Raw genomic sequence first — 18,818 nt, forward strand, 5'->3', positions numbered from 1 at the left:
CCGTTGTGGATTTTCCAAATTTCCAAAAGAAGGCCCCCTTTGAAAGAATTTTTGTAAAAAGAGTGGTTCAAGAGAGGTTTTCGGCAAAAATTCAATTTTTCAAGTTTTAAAACCTTTTGCTTTTCCCAATTTTTTTGATTTTTTGCATCATTTTCCATTTTTTTTGTAGTTTTGTAGTAGAAAACTAAGATTTAAAAAGAAAACTAAGTTTCAAACACTAATTTTTTTGCATTTTTCTGAGAAATATTTACAAAAGAGTGTTTCTCCAAGAATTTCAGACCATTTTGGAGAAATTTCTTTAGAAAGTGGGTCAAGTTTTTGAGAAAATGTTCGAGTTTTGGAACTCGAATCGAGAAATACAACATGATGGATCCAAACAGATGTCGGAGGGACTGTCCGAGCTATTTAAAAACTATTTTTGGTATTTTGTGTAATTTTAATTTAAAATTTGGACAATGTGACTCAGATTTGGATCTGGACAATGGATCCAGGTCTGAAATCAATTTAAACATATACAATGAATTTAATTTCAGTAAAACTTGAGAAATGAACTGGAATTTAGATTTAAAAATGACTCATTTGCTCAAAAAATGAATTTAGGGGCAAAAAGGGAATATTTAAAAGATTTTGAAAAATTTGGGGTGTTCACAGGAGCCCTTGATCAAACCATGCAAAAGTGTTTGACATAGAAGAAGATCAAGGAGACAAAAGACTCAAGCACTAAAGACTTTTTCCTTTATTTCTAGATTAGGCTTTTATTTCATTTAATTCAATTCAATTTGGGGTTTGTAATAAAACCATTTATTTATTTGTTTAAGCCCTCTGTAAGGGCAACACTCTTAGTTTATTTATTTAATTAATTGATTTTTCTTTTTGGCAATAAAGAGTAGTTAGTTGTGTGATTGAATACAAAGTATTTCCCATTCCCTGAGTTCGACCCGGACTTCACCACTAGTGTGAACCAGTTTTTATTATTTGATGCACAATTTGCATAAATATTTTTATTGAAAATATATTTTTAAATTGCTTTATTGAAAAAGTTGCATCATGTACGATTAAATCTAAGTCCACCACGATGATATACATTTCAAGGGCTATCTAATTGACTATTTAAACATCAAATTCTATTGAGTCTTTGGGTCCGTAGGCCTCTCAAAAGGTTACCAAGTCACTAGAGCCCAAGTCAAGGTAAAAGTACCTCACCTTTCTTATCTAGCTTAATTAATTTCAAAATTTAATAAGTTAGGACTCATAATTTATTTATTTATTTTATTAATAAATAAAATTATAGATATTAATTTCTTATATTAGATATGAGACTCTTGCCTAGGCCCATCTATAAATAGAGACCCTTATGATAGGAATGTGCATCTCTCCATTCTTCTTTCTCACATCTCCTTCTTACTCCAAGCCATTAGAAAAATTCAAACCTCCATTAGAGACCTGTAATCACCTGGGTAAAGGTCTAATACAGCCAAAAATGAGGTACGAGTTGAGAAAAAAGTGATGGTGTCATTGTGGAAAATATGTTTTCGGTAGGAAATCTCTACTTTTATGATGTTCGGTTTCAAGGTGTATTAACATACATTCTTTTTTATGAAGGGCTTGGATTTTCATGTAATCTATGCCTAGAACATCAATAATTATTATATCTAACTGAAAAGATTTTTGAAAACCCAAAACGGTGTTTTAGAATATCGGTTTTGAGAAAATGATTTGGAAAGGACTAGTTTTGAAACCCTAAAAAGCAAAAATCATGTGAATAGATAGATCTGTATTTTATTTGATTGTTTAGCATGAATAATAAATATAGAAGCATGTTTTTGAGTATTTTTTTTCATGGATCTTGATGCTATAAATATGTCTCTTGCATAGATTTTGGTTAAAAATATACAAAAATTATTTTGAAAAAGGTTTTGCCAAAAACATTTTAGGGTTTCGATGTTTTATGATAAAGAAAATTAATCTGATCATATATGATATATTAGGATATGTATAGCATGATTAAATATGTTATTGCATAAATAATCTATGATTTCATGTTAATTTTATGTCTTTTGTAATTCTTGCATAGATGAAATCGTATTTGAGATATTCCATGAAGGTTTTATGATTTTTGGATTATGTTCGTTAATGTTTTAGCAAGATTAGCCTAAATATGATCCAAGATGTATTGTATGATGTTGTAAATGTGTTTAGAGTATCTAAAAATCATGATTGTATGAGTTTCACCATGTTTCTTATTCTTGCTTAATTGATCTTGCATGACTTTGGATATTGGTTATTCTGTCTTCATTTTTTTGTTTCGACCAGTCTCAAAAATAAAATTGATATCTCTATAAAAACTAGGTCAATAAATAAAAATAAAAGTACTGGAGTATTCTATACATCCTAGGCTTAAAATTAGAATCTTATTTCATCCCGTTTGTTTCAGTTTGGAGGCTGAACCATTCATTACAACAGAGCACAAATTTTTTACCCTGTCAGTTGGATTATTCCAACCAAAGATTTTGAAAGCTCTAAAACCCTAATAAAAGCTGATCAAAATAAATTATGAAAAATCTAGGTGAAAGGTTACATGTATAAAATGATTCTATTAAAAGGATTTTATCAAAAGATTTTTCTGTAAATCTTGAGAAATTCCTTAAACCAGATTAAATTTCTAAAGTTAATATCTGTCTGATATTTTTTCTGAATAGGGTTCAGTCCTAGAATTTTCTTGATTTTATTACCACGGATTTTGCAATTTTATTTCTTTGACTGTGTTTTTAAGATGATGGGGCATTGCCATTAAAAGTTTAAGAGTTAAATTCAGTGCCTGTGATTTTTGGTAGGTTTTCCAAAATCAGGTTAATAGGGATCTAAATTGCATAGTATGAGAAATATTAATGATGAGTTATATTTTACTTTTTACAACATGTTTGTTGATGCTTAAATGAGATATTAGACTGATATGCATGTTAAATGAATGTATTTCATTATTGATTGAATTGAGCATGCATAAATATCAATGATTAACCTACCTTGACTGTGTAAATGCTTAATGATTGTATTATTATATTAATTTTATTATAGAGATTAATCAAAATCATGCATAGAGTGCTATAAATATTGTTGCATTTGAACCCTAAATATGGTTGCATGTTTGCATTGGCACGATTAAAAAGAGAGTTAATTAAAAAAATCAAAATAAAATTAATTTTCTTAGAGCTTATTGAGAGAGTAAACATGGTACTGACGATTCTATGGGATATTTGGCTCAACACGAAAGGTTGCTTTTGTCCCCAATCCATAAAACCAATAACTGGGGAAACTACCATGATTTGTCTGCAATGTGGTAGGTAAGACTCATGAGAAAAATATGATATATTAGGATTGCAGGAGTTGAAACTCTCTCTATAAAATTATATTTTCTCTTCAGAGTATGCACAGTTTGGGGCATCATGCATGTTAATAAGACACAATTGTTTGAAAGTATAAACTTGGGCCATAACTCCATCTGGGAGAGTCTGTGTTGTACCCATAGATATTGGTAAGTGAAACAAGATTATGAATTGTATATAGATAGAACATGACATACATCATTTAAACAAGAAAACAATAATTGAAGAAAAGAACTTATTCATGCATGAAGGACTCACAACACTGAAATGGTAAGCTCATGCATCTTGTATATGTTCGAAGTAATTATTCATGCATATGCATAATTTATTGTGTTGATGCAAAACTTAGCATGAATGGATGTGCATATAACTGATCTATTATTTTAATTGTTAGCATAATTTTTATGTTATAGTCTGCTAAGATGTGTATGTCATGATTGATATATCTGAGACTGTGTTTGAATGCATTCTGATATCATGCATTTATTGCAAGTATGTTATTTTCTACTTGGCTTTCACGAGTCTGACCCATTTTATGGGGTTTCAGATAGATTATGGTATACAACTATGGAGCAAATGTGAAATGCTTAGGCAGCATCGAGAGCTAGACTTTTCCTTTCCTGGGGATGATTTTAGAGAAAAATAATTATTGTTATCAAAATACTCTAATATATATTTTAAATTATTGAAACTGAATTAAATCTTAATGTTCACATTTTAATTCAGTTATGATAATTGATTATACGGTAACCCGCCTAGAATGTTTAACCCAAAGAAAAAGGTTATTTTCGTTGTTTTTAAAAAAAAAAGTTTTCTCTGAAATTTTAGGGTTAAAATTTTGGAGCGTTACAGGTGGAGACCTTGTCCCCCACCCCCACCTCGATCTACTACATCCCTACCTCCTGGCGGTGAAAATTTCAAAAAGCATTGGAGGAACACTAGAAACCAACTCAGGTATCAGGAAACATGAACTAAGCCCAATTCAAGAAGTTGCCTCGACTTCACATCCCATAAAATGGGCTTCACATCTCATAAAATGGCCAAGGGGGTTACAAACTGGGCTAATTCCAAGGATGAAAAGGATGTTGGACCATTAAGGAGATGCATACAAGAAAATTAGACAGGGTCAAGGGCCGCTCCAATGTTAGGGTTGACTACGTTTTGGTTTAAAACAGTTGGTCAAGACTCATAAAAGAGGTTGATCAAAGTCTTGGAGATAAAATTGTGCAAAGAGCTAAAAAGATTGGTCAAAGTCAAAAATGATCATGATCAAACCAAGTATAACTGAGTCGAGCCATACCAAATCGAACTGAAACCCAAACCCAAATCCAAATCCAAATCAAATGTTTGAGTTCTAAAGTCCAAAGTTCAATTAACAAGCCCTCCAATGAGCCTTGCCCATAAGACCAACTCTATCTTATATAAATCAAAGAAAAGTTCTCACACTTCAACGTGGGATTAAACTTTTACGAAGAAATAAAAAACCACTAACTTAGGTAAATAAAGGAAAAAGAGGAGGTTAAGCTAGGTTCTAACCCAATAATTTTGAAACAAAACCCTACCAATCCTTAGCTGGATCAAAATTATGGAAAGACTCAAGAGGCAATTCATGAAGGCCGAGTACATAAATAAGGGTAACCTTTGAGTTTGAACCTGCACATTAGTGTTACTTAGTCATAGACACTCTAAGACCCTAATAGCGCTAGCTTTGAATTGAGAATTCTAATTGATTTTTCAAACACAATAACACACACTTTTACTTCAGATGATTATAATGTATCTACCAGTATATAGAAACTATACATTAAGAGTCTTGGTTGTATCCTAATGTCATGAGTGCTTTAGAGACAAAACCCAAATTTGGTAGAAGACAACCCCCACCTTCACATACATATTTCAGTAAATCAAAGTTGTAAACCTATTTTAAACACCCCAACCATAAGACCTACGAATCTCATTAAGAGTTCAATTTTAACTCAATTTTCTTATACAAGTTTTGAGCACTTGACATCAGGAATAAAAAAATTATAAGTGCTCAGCCAATCACTCAGTGATATGTTCTGTTGGGAAACTCTGTTTTGATGTCACATAATATGATACACTGTCAGATTTGATTTTATATGATATGATAATATGTCCTCTTAAAAAATGTTATATTATGACTGGATATGTTTTGCCATAAATCTAACGAGTATTTGATGCAAGGATATCTCACCCAAAAAGGATGGAGACTTCCTGTTCAAGTACAACTATGGTGCAATCATACTCCTTGAAGAAAAAGCTTGATGAGCCATGCATTCCTAAAGATCAACTGAAGAGATCGGCTACCTCAAGATGAAGATTTTTTTCTTCTTTAGAGTCATATGTAACAGAACCTTCAGGAACATTCATATTGCATATTACATACTCACTCATAAAAGCTATTTCATAAAAGTATACGATAGTTTCAAAAAGCTCCTTTTTGAAAACACATAATTGTACCTTCTTACAACCCTTTATGAAAATGGTATTTTGACATGATTTCAAAATATAATAATTGTACCTTATATCATATACAAGACAACTTGAAAAGTAATGTTTTTAAAAGTAGGAAAAAGACAAAACATGAAATCAGCTACACAAAGAAAAACAAATATAATATGTTTTGAAAAGACTCTAGTTACCTTCTTTAAAGAAATGATTTCAAATATAGGAAAAAGACAAAACATGAAAATCGGCTACACAAAGAAAACAAATATAATAAAGGTTTTGAAAAGACTCTAGTTACCTTTTTACAAACCCATAGAATGTCGACTTACTTGAAGTCATCATTCTCTTTGTATAGCATTAAATACCTCCTGTAAGAAATCCTTGTTAAATATCCTTCTCAAGAATGTCGACTTTCTTGTAGTCTTCATTCTCTCTGAAGACTTTGAAAGATACAACATAAAGAAAACACTTGACATGACTATGTATAAATAAATATCTCAAAGCACTCATTGTACTTACACTCATTTAAAGTAAATAAGTACTTATGTACATCAAATCATTAATTAGAATAAAGACAAAACTACATAATAGCCTACAATCCAACATTCAATGTACTATTGTAAGAAATAGACTTTTTACATAAAATATGTATTACCTAAAATATTACAACGACTAGTGTACCCTATATTTTACTTTTATGGAAAGAAGACTTTCTCGAATTTCTCTAAAGATGTTTTTGAAATGACATAACATTTCACATCTCAAAAAGGCTACGATTTCAAAAGGTAACGACTACTTTTTTAAAAGCTATATAAACACACTCAAATAAACTATTCAACATGGAATGGACATGTGAGCTTACAACGAGAAAAATTCTTATTCAATATTTGAAAAGAGAGCCTTGAATAAGAAAGAGAAAAAGAAAAGAAAGAAAAGAGAAAAAGTCAAGTCTAGCTCTTTGACAAAGAGTATCCTCTGAGTGACAAACAGAACATTCTGAGAATCCTTCATTCGTGCATTCATATCATTTTGAAGGTTCTATAGGAAGTATTGTAACTCTGTTATTCACTGTTTTCCTTCTTTGTTGAAAGAAGTAGACCTCTGTGAAAGAGGGTGTTGCCCTTCTCTGTTGAGAGAAGAAGACCTCCGTGAAAGAGGGTGTTATCCTTCTCTGTTGAGAGAAGAAGACCTCTGTGGAAGAGGGTGTGCCCCTTCTCTGTTGAGAGAAGAAGACCTCTGAGGAAGAGGGTGTTGTAGTATTTATCCGGTGACTCAGATGTTATAGTAGAAAGCTCAAGTGGTTTGCTTGGGGACTGGATGTAGGTCTGGGTTTTGACCGAACCAGTATAACTTATGTGTTTTATGTGTTATGCCTTATTGTCTGATTATTTTATTTTATCGGTCTGTATCGTATTTCACTATTCACCCCCCCTCTAGGGGAATTTCATTTGTTATCAGAGAAGGTTTGCTGGTTTCGACATAACAAGTCTTCCAACACAAATGGCATCTACCTCTTATGCTCGTGATATTGAAGGTCAACACGCATCTCGTCCTCCTTTCTTCAACGGCTCCAACTATGGATACTGGAAGTGCAGAATGACTATATTTCTCAAATCCATAGATTTTGCTGTATGGAAAATTGTTGAGCTTCCATACATATCTCCATCTGCAGACTATAACTTATGGTCTGATGAAGAAAAGAAAATGGCAAACCTAAATGCAAAGGCTATGAATGCCTTATATTGTGCCATTGATCAGAACGAATTCAATAGAATATCTATATGTTAATCTGCATATGATATTTGGCATTCTTTAGAAGTTATTCATGAAAGAACCAACAAAGTGAAAGAAGCCAAAATCTCATCTCTTGTCAGAAAATATGAGTTGTTCAAAATGAACAAAGATGAACCCATCACAGAGATGTTTACCAGATTTACCAACATCACCAACGATCTGAAATTTCTGGGTGTAACACATTCTTAGACAGAAAAGGTGAAGAAAATCTTGAGATCTCTCACAACTGATTGGGAGAAAAAGACTACAGCTATTAAAGAAGCTCAAGATTTATCTAAGCTTACTCTGGACGACTTAATAGGCAATCTTATGGCCTATGAAGTCCATATGAAAGAAAGAAGGGAAGAGGAACAACCGGTAAAGACAACTCTAGCTTTCCCAGCTCTATCTGAGAATGAAGACTCAGATAAAGAATCCGAAATTGCGCTACTAACCAGAAAATTCCAGCGCTTCATGAGAAGGAACCGGCTTCCAAACAAGCACAAGGAAAGAAAAGATCCTAAGGAAGATCCCATGTGCTATCAGTGTAATAAGCCAGGTCACTTGAGGCGTGACTGTCCCCTTCTCAAAAGAAAGTCCAAGACCGAGGAACCAAAGAAGAGGTTCTTCAAGAAAAAGGCTCTGCATGCTCAATGGGATGACTCAGAACCATCCACCAGTGAAGTGTCAAGCGATGATGAAGCCGAAACTGCAAACATGTGCTTCATGGCAAACGGAAGTTCTGTAAGTGAAATTTCTGATTTTTCCTTTGAAGAACTTCTAGATGCTTTTCAAGAACTATTTGAAGAATCTAGAAAATTAAGCTTCAAAAATAAAACTTTAAAATCTGAAAATTTAGAGCTTTCCCAGAAAAATGAAAAACTCAGTAGTGAAAACTCTGAGTTGAAAAAGAAAAATTTTATGCTCACTTCTGAAATCTCTTCTACTAGCTCCAAAACTAAAAATCTGCAAGTAGAAATTTCAGAATTAAAAAGTAAAACTAAGAACCTTATGAAAACGGTTTTCAAGTTTACTAAAGGAAAAGAGAACTTGGATAAACTCCTATCCTCTCAAAAAGTCTCTTTCTACAAGAATGGTATTGGCTACTCTCATTTCAACAAGCCTTCTTGTATGAATCAAAAGACCACTTTTGTGAAACGTTTGTCTGAACCAAACAAGGAGTATTATAATTTTAATCTTTTTAACTCCTCTAAGGTTGTAGACAAACCCAAATCCAAATGGATATGGGTTCCAAAGTCTAACAAAAAAGGACCCGATTGGGTACCAAAAAAAGGATTTACTTAATGTTTTGCAGGCTCCAAAGAAGAAGAACAGATGGATACTAGATAGTGGATGTTCAAAGCACATGACAGGACATCCAGACCTTTTTGTTGTTCTTCATCATAAAGAAGGAGGAACCGTCACCTTTGGAGATAACAACAAAGGTTTGATAATAGGTATTGGTAATATTGGAAATATAGATAAACCTCTTATCAAAGACGTTCAACTGGTTAAAGGCTTAAAACATAACCTTCTAAGTATTAGTCAAATGTGTGATACAGGTTATAATGTTAGCTTTAAAAGGTATAAGAAAAAATAATATATATGAACTATACCTAGAAAACATCACAAAACATTGCCTCATAGCTAATAATGACTCTCAACATCTATGGAACATGAGAATGGGTCATGTAAATTCTAAATACATGTCTAAATTAGCTAAAGATAAGTTAGTACGTGGGTTACCCAAAATTTCCTTTAAAAAGGATTACTTTTGTGATGCATGTCAATTAGGAAAACTGTCTAAATCATCCTTTAAATCAAAAAATATCATTTCAAGCAAAATACCTCTAGAGCTTCTCCACCTGGATCTCTTTGGTCCTTCTAGAGTAGCTAGTCATAATCACAATAAATACATTTTTGTCATTGTAGATGACTACTCAAGATTTACTTGGGTAATATTTTTGAAAAACAAAAGTGATACGTTTTGTCAATTTGAAATTTTATGTAAAAAATTACAAAATGAAAAATGTTGTTCTATTGTTAAAATCCGTAGTGTCCATGGAGGAGAATTTAAAAATGAACTTTTTGAAAATTTTTGTAACTTGCATGGTGTTTCTCATAACTTTGCCTTTCCTAGAGCTGCACCTCAAAATGGTGTAGTAGAAAGAAAGAATAGAACCCTTCAGGAATCTGCTAGAACTATGCTCCAACACAATAATCTTGCTAAATCTTTTTGGGCAGAAGCTGTTAATACTGCATGCTACATAACAAATAGAGTTCTCATTAGACCCTTATTAAATAAAACTCCCTATGAACTATTCTATGACAGAACTCCAAGAATAGACTATTTCAAAGTCTTTGGTTGTAAATGTTTTATCCTAAACACAAAAGATAGCTTAGATAAATTTGATGCTAAATCTATTAAAGGCATATTTTTAGGATATTCAAGTCATAGTAAAGCATACAGGGTTTTCAATAAGAGTTCTAAGTCTATTGAAGAATCTATGCATGTTAGTTTCTGTGAATCTATTGATCAATTTGTTCATAAGCAAACTAACGATGATGATGTTGAAAGTACAAATTTATTTTTAGATAACACAGCTAAGTCTAATGAAGATGATCATCAAAGAACATTTGTCGATATCAAAGATCATCCTCAAAAGCAGATTTTGGGAGAACTGACAAAGGGGGTTCAGACTAGAGCTCAGCTAGAACGGATTGCAAATATGGCATTCATTTCTCAACTTGAACCAAAGAAGATTGATGAAGCCATCATCGATGAGTTATGGATGCTAGCCATGACTGAAGAACTGAATCAATTCCAAAGGAATGAAGTTTGGAATCTTGTACCAAGACCAAAGGATCATCCGATCATTGGGACAAGATGGATCTTCAGAAACAAGCTAGATAAAACAAGTAATGTTATAATAAACAAAGCAAGACTAGTAGCTCAAGGATACAACCAGGAGAAAGGTATTGATTTTGATGAAACATTTGTTCCTGTTGCTAGACTTGAATCTATTAGAATGTTTTTAGCATATGCAAGCTATATGGATTTCGAATTATATTAAATGGATGTTAAAAGTGCCTTTTTAAATGGTTTTATAAATGAAGAAGTTTATGTAAAACAACCTCCAGGATTTGAAAATGAACAATATCCAGATCATGTTTTCAAACTCAAACGTGCTTTGTATGGATTAAAACAAGCACCTCGTGCTTGGTATGATAGACTTAAAACCTTTTTATTAAAAACTGGTTTTTCTGTAGGCAAAGCTGACTCTACTTTATTTGTGAAAATAGTGAATAATCATACCCTAATTGTTCAAATATATGTGGACGATATCATCTTTGGATCTTCTAACAGCACTCTTTGTGAAGAATTTTCTAAGTCCATGCAGAAAGAATTTGAAATGAGTATGATGGGAGAACTCACCTACTTTCTTGGACTGCATATTAAGCAAACCAAGGATGGAGTTTTCATCAATCAATCTAAGTATGCTCGTGAACTTCTGAAGAGGTTCAACATGAACTCAACTGCTTCAAAATCTACTCCTATGAGCACTACTACTGTTTTGGACAAAGATGAAGATGGTAAGTCTGTTGATACAAAGGTATACCGAGGTATGATAGGATCACTTCTCTATTTAACTGCTAGCCGTCCAGATATTATGTTCAGTGTTTGCTTGTGTGCTAGATTTCAGTCAAATCCAAAATCATCACATCTTAAGGCTGTAAAAAGAATAATGAGATATTTAAAAGACACAGTTGATTTTGGATTATTCTATTCAAAATTCTCTACATTTGATTTAATCTCATACAGCGATGCTGACTTTGCTGGAAGTAAATCTGACAGAAAAAGCACAAGTGGAACATGTCATATGCTAGGGCACTCACTTGTATCATGGTTCAGTAAGAAACAAAACTGTGTATCCTTATCAACTACTGAAGCCGAATACATTGCTGCTAGCCTAGCCTGTACACAAGTTATCTGGATGAAACAAACCTTAAAAGATTTTGGTTTAAATTTTGAAAATACAACTATTTTCTGTGATAATACTAGTGCTATAAACTTATCTAAGAATCCTATTTTACACTCACGAACTAAGCACATTCAAATAAGACACCACTTCTTAAGAGAACAAGTCTTAAACAACATAATTAAGCTCGAATTCATACCCACTAATCAACAGTTAGCAGACATATTCACTAAACCATTGAAACATGAAGACTTTACACGAATTAGAAGAGAACTAGGAATATGCAAACTAAGTGACTTATAAATTAATCACACTTATTATAATACTTCTTATAAGTTTTGTTAAAATCTTATTTTAAAAGTTTTTTTCTTCTTATCGATTTTTTAGTCAAACTAGATTTCCATATTCACGTATACTCTAAACTCATATAAGACACATTCTTTATGTCTTTCAACTTGTCATCTTTCAAGTACACATCCATAATGACTCCTTGTCCTATCTCCTTTCACTCATATCCATAAGAACTAATTATATTAAAAGCTATCATGACATTGTTCATATCACTCATCTCATAACTCCTTTATTATTTTTGTCCTTTTGTGAAAACTTCTCTTACGATAAGTTGATTCACCTTCAACATGATAACATATTAGTTTATGAGAAATCTTGCTTTTCAAATTTTTAGTCAAAATCGAATGATTATTTTTTTTGGTTCTTTTACCTTCTTCTAAAGATCTAATTGCTATGTTCTCACGTAAATTTTTACTATATCATTTGATATATCATATATTACGTACACTCTATTATATTTCACGTAAATTTTTACTATATCATCTTTTATATCATAGCCTAAGAACAATCTATTATCATCTCTTCATGCTTTACATCTTTTCCAAAAAGCATTGTAAAATTCTCTTTTCAAAACACTTGTACTCCACTCATTAGTACGTTTTGTATCACCTTTTTATCTCTCTCTCTCTACATTATACGAAGTTCCTTTTCATCCGTGACCATGACTCTCTCATATATTTTATATCTCTCTCCAATCGAGACTCATTAAAACCTTGTCCTTCATTTTTTATTCTCATTAGTACCCTTAGTACTTTCTCTCTCTCATACGAATTGAGCCTCCATTCTTGTCAATCCATGTTTTTTACTCCTTTACTAGTTTAAAACTTAACTTTATTCTCTAAAAACTATGAACTTCCTCCAATCGAGTTTCTTTAAAAATATGTTTATCAAATAAACATTAATTCATGTCAATCATAACTTTATTTTATGTCTTTTATCTCATATCAATCATGAATTTTTTTTGTTCTTTTTTATTATTCCTATCCTACTCGAAAATCCATATATGTCATCTCACTTTTTTCTATGACTACTCTCACTCCTTCCACGCATATCCACAAAAATACTTCTTAAATAACAAATTATTACCTCTCACTCACTTATCTTTGTTTGTCTTATTCCAAAATCACTCTTCACGAATTTGGAATGCTTCTACATAAAGTAATATCTTGTAGAAAAAGTTGTTTGTTTTATTAGGCCATTATTTTATTTCACTCTCTTCAATATGACACTCCATACTCAATTCATGACACTTCTCACTACTCGATAAACTCTCCCATAGTATATTTGTTCAAAACTATGTCCTTCTTAACATACATACCAATATAATACACTATCTTTCACCATTGATTTGATTTGTCATTCACAAGCCCCTTAACTTACAACTCACGTTTTTCCTTATTCAAACTACAATCCAAAAATCATTCACTTTCATTGTCATTCAATTCTTATCACAATTATTTTCTCTCTTCTATTTAATCGATTGGTTCATTCCTCACCAATACCACTCGTATCTCACTATCTTCATACATACTTTCAAACTCGTTCCTCCTCTCTCAACTCCCTTTTGCAATGGCTTCCTCCTCAAACAAGGTAATCACTACCGCTGATCTAAGGTATCCAGATCTTTTTCACGACTACAACTTACTTTGCTCTCGCCCAATTCATGAAGGTAAGTTGGTTCACTGTGACGACTTCATGTTATTTGACCTAGACAGATCTCTCCCCGAACTCAAACACCTACTAGGATCTTCATCCCAAGCTGCCTACTATCCTGAACTCGTTCGACTATTCTACACAAATTTTTCCTCTGATCATGAGCAAACTACCATCACCACCAAAGTACGCGGACGCCTGATGTTCTTCGATGCTTCCGACCTAGGTAGAATTCTAAACCTTCCTTCCACTGGCACAGACCTCAACAACATAGTACCACTCGAACGGTCGGTACTTCGAAAAATTCTTCTCTGCACCAACTGCTTACAACTTCCCTAGCACATGAGGAATCTCCAACCTCATGCTCAACTGCTTGCCCAGATTCTTCTCCACAATATCTATCCCAAGCCTCCACGCAAGGGATTAGTACCAAGAAAAATCTCTCTCCTTCTCTACGCAATTTTTTCTTCTACTCCGATAAACTGGTCCAACATTCTTTTCGACGTTTTTATTCGTTATCAAAAATTCCAGCCTCTTCTTTTCGGGTGTTTTATAACTCCCATTCTAAAATACTTCAAAGTACCTGTTCAAAACGAAGTTATCCTCCATCCCTCTCAGGTCCTCGATGCTTTTTCCTTCAATCTAAGGTCCCTGCACCTTCCCGGCTCTGATGAAGAAGATCCAACATCCAACTTTGATTACTTCTCTGCACTGATGGATGTCCAGCGTTCTCAGGATCATATCCTTCGCAATCAAGCCTTGTTGCAGCAGACTCTCCAAACCCGTCAACCGGATCGTGACGCCCGAACACATCACCCTACTCCACCTTCGGAATAAACTTATTTTTTTTTTACTGTAATATTTATTATTGGTCTGTAATAACTCTCTTACTCTGATCCCTTCCTTTTTGTCTATGACAAAGGGGGAGAAAACCTGTCTCCATTATTGGAGAAATACTCTCTTTAAACATTTTTCAATATTTTATAATATTATTATTTCTATGCATAATGTCTTTTTACAGGGGGAGCATATTTTGTCATCATCAAAAATGGGAAGAATGTTGGGAAACTCTGTTTTGATGTCACGTAATATGATACACTGTCGGATTTGATTTTATATGATATGATAATATGTCCTCTTGAAAAATGTTATATTATGACTGGATATGTTTTGCCATAAATCTAACGAGTATTTGATGCAAGGATATCTCACCCAAAAAGGATGGAGACTTCCTGTTCAAGTACAACTATGGTGCAATCATACTCCTTGAAGAAAAAGCTTGATGAGCCATGCATTCCTAAAGATCAACTGAAGAGATCGGCTACCTCAAGATGAAGATTTTTTTCTTCTTTAGAGTCATATGTAACAGAACCTTCAGGAACATGCATATTGCATATTACATACTCACTCATAAAAGCTATTTCATAAAAGTATATGATAGTTTCAAAAAACTCCTTTTTGAAAACAAATAATTGTACCTTCTTACAACCCTTTATGAAAAAGGTATTTTGACATGATTTCAAAATGTAATAATTGTACCTTATATCATATACAAGACAACTTGAAAAGTAATGTTTTTAAAAGTAGGAAAAAGACAAAACATGAAATCGGCTACACAAAGAAAAACAAATATAATATGTTTTGAAAAGACTCTAGTTACCTTCTTTAAAGAAATGATTTCAAATATAGGAAAAAGACAAAACATGAAAATCGGCTACACAAAGAAAACAAATATAATAAAGGTTTTGAAAAGACTCTAGTTACCTTTTTACAAACCCATAGAATGTCGACTTACTTGAAGTCATCATTCTCTTTGTATAGCATTAAATACCTCCTGTAAGAAATCCTTGTTAAATATCCTTCTCAAGAATGTCAACTTTCTTGTAGTCTTCATTCTCTCTGAAGACTTTGAAAAACACAACATAAAGAAAACACTTGACATGACTATGTACAAATAAATATCTCAAAGCACTCATTGTACTTACACTCATTTAAAGTAAAGAAGTACTTATGTATATCAAATCATTAATTAGAATAAAGACAAAACTACATAATAGCCTACAATCCAACGTTCAATGTACTATTGTAAGAAATAAACTTTTTACATAAAATATGTATTACCTAAAATATTACAACGACTAGTGTACCCTACATTTTACTTTTATGGAAAGAAGACTTTCTCGAATTTCTCTAAAGATGTTTTTGAAATGACATAACATTTCACATCTCAAAAAGGCTACGATTTCAAAAAGTAACGACTACTTTTTTAAAAGCTATATAAACACACTCAAATAAACTATTCAACATGGAATGGACATGTGAACTTACAACGAGAAAAATTCCTATTCAATATTTGAAAAGAGAGTCTTGAAAAAGAAAGAGAAAAAGAAAAGAAAGAAAAGAGAAAAAGTCAAGTCTAGCTCTTTGACAAAGAGTATCCTCTGAGTGACAAACAGAACATTCTGAGAATCCTTCATTCGTGCTTTCATATCATTCTGAAGGTTCTATAGGAAGTATTGTAACTCTGTTATTCACTGTTTTCCTTCTTTGTTGAAAGAAGTAGACCTCTGTGAAAGAGGGTGTTGCCCTTCTCTGTTGAGAAAAGAAGACCTCTGTGAAAGAGGGTGTTGTCCTTCTCTGTTGAGAGAAGAAGACCTCTGTGGAAGAGGGTGTGCCCCTTCTCTATTGAGAGAAGACCTCTGAGGAAGAGGGTGTTGTACTATTTATCCGGTGACTCAGATGTTATAGTAGAAAGCTCAAGTGGTTTGCTTGGGGACTGGATGTAGGTCTGGGTTTTGACCGAACCAGTATAACTTCTGTGTTTTATGTGTTGTGCCTTATTGTCTGATTATTTTATTTTATCGATCTGTATCGTATTTCACTATTCACCCCCCCCCCCCCTCTAGTGGAATTTCATGTTCTTCCCATCGAACTACTAGACTTGGTTTGACCTATATCATGTGGTTGGGTTCCCATCAAAGGTCACTATTTTTATAGGCTTTAACCCCATCTCCTTGATGTTCCAAAGACAATTTCTCAAGAATTTCTTTTTGTTAATGGGTCTGCTAAGTTTTAACAAGATTTCACTTCTTTGAGATTATTTCTTGCTCGAGAAATCTATATATACACATAAATATGCTTTAGACTTTTACAAGTCTAGGTTCACTTTAAATGTTCTTTTATATTTTCATAAAACTTGCTTGACTAATAATTACAGTTTTATAACTTATTGAGATATCTATCACGAGATTCTTAGCCACTCGACTTTCATAGTAGCTGAAGTTAGTATTATCAATTATGCTTTCATTGTTGAATGAGTTATCACAATTTATTGTTTGAATTCTCAAGTAGTTGCTCTAGATTCAAAGATAAACATACATCCTCTTTGAATAACAATTTATTGGTCTATCATGCACAATTAGTTTTTCTCATATTCTTGAGTTCCTTTTAAATACTTCAAGACTTGATATGTAATATCTTAATGCTCATGGGTTTCCAAAGTATTAGCTCAACTTATAAAACAAACTATTTTCTATGCACAAGTGTGCATGAATTTAACACTCACAACCAATATCATCCATTACATACATGAGATATAAAATAATAATCTTATGAGATGTTTATTCTAGTGTTAATATTTAGTTTGACATTATGGTCAAATAAAATTAGAAGAGGCTTATAATCAGAGTGATTTTATTTTATCAATGTAATATGATTATGGAAATGCATGACCACTCAGGTCTAAACAATTTAATACGAAGTATAACATCAACTAAATTTATATCTTTCATGAAAGTAATCATTTGACATTATCCATGCATTTTACACTATTTCTCATGTTTAACACATCATCCACATATAAACAAAAGATTATAATATCATTATACTATACTTGGAATATTTTTCTTTGATGAAATAATACACTGATTATACTGAATTGTAACTAGATTATGGTTAAAAAAATTAATTTTTCTAAAAAATTCTCAACGTATTGAGACTTTCACAAAACATACCCATTCTCAAGATTTTCATGGGAATCTTATGTCAATCCCTTCTTAATTTGCATAAAACTTTAAGATTACATTTGAAAATTATGCAGGAGTCATAAAAACTTCATCAAGTCAAACATTTATTCAAATAAGCTTATAAAAGAATTCAACTTGAAATTTCATCACTATCTGAGAATAGTGGATCTTTTAGAAAAATACTTTTTTTTAATGTTAAAATTTTATTTTCTTGAATCTTTATAACTGACCAACTCATAATAGGATTAACCCTTAAATCAAAGGAGATTTAAACATGGCAAAATTCAAAATTCATGGTTACCCTCATGTGTTTTAGCATTTTCAAAATATTATCACATTATAAAAGATTATTTTAAACAAATTTCTATCACCCATAGTGATAAACAAATTTTAACAATATTTTATTTCACCACACTTCTAAATTTAATTTGGTTGTTATGATTAGATATGATAATGAATTTATTCAGGCCAAAATAAAATTTGACCAAATAGCTAATTTCATCACAAACATATATCTATTATCTTGGTGTATAAGGTGTGTTAACTTATGCATTTTATGAATGAAGTTTTTAACTTGGATCAAATCTCAATCATAAACTTTAGTTTCTATAATCATGATATAATGCTAAGAAGATACATATGCTAATAATCTAGGAAAATTCATACATTTAAAATTATAATACTATATTAACAATGTCATGAGTAAAAATAACCAAAATATATTGACAAATAACATTAGTTTTATTTGTTAGATTCAAATTGATTAATTGTTAGCAAATAATCACTTGCCTCCAAACACATAATTCTTTGATAATATAAAAGTGTCATATTAAACAAAAGATATTAATTTGTAGAAAGGTTGACAACTTTGTCTCGATGAGTACATGATGCACATCTTAAAGGGAAAGACATAACTTAGAAGTGAAATTAAGTTCAACACACTCCTTTACCATATAAATTGGCTCCAAGATAGTCTCTTATGTAGACTATTTGGCTACCCCCTCGATTTTGTATGTATCATATATACATAATTGGATCATATCTTTTTATATGACTTATTACAAAATGAGACTAGGTGAATTTCAATCTCAAATGAATATAAGATCTAAAATGGATACAGATCCAAGATAAGATCTAGAAATAATATCTTAAAGGCAAAATTTTGAAAAGACCTCAAGTAAGCT

This window comes from Nuphar pumila, chromosome 1 (assembly GCF_984573655.1).
Source record: "Nuphar pumila chromosome 1, dmNupPumi1.hap1.1, whole genome shotgun sequence".
NCBI classification, from domain to species: domain Eukaryota; kingdom Viridiplantae; phylum Streptophyta; class Magnoliopsida; order Nymphaeales; family Nymphaeaceae; genus Nuphar; species Nuphar pumila.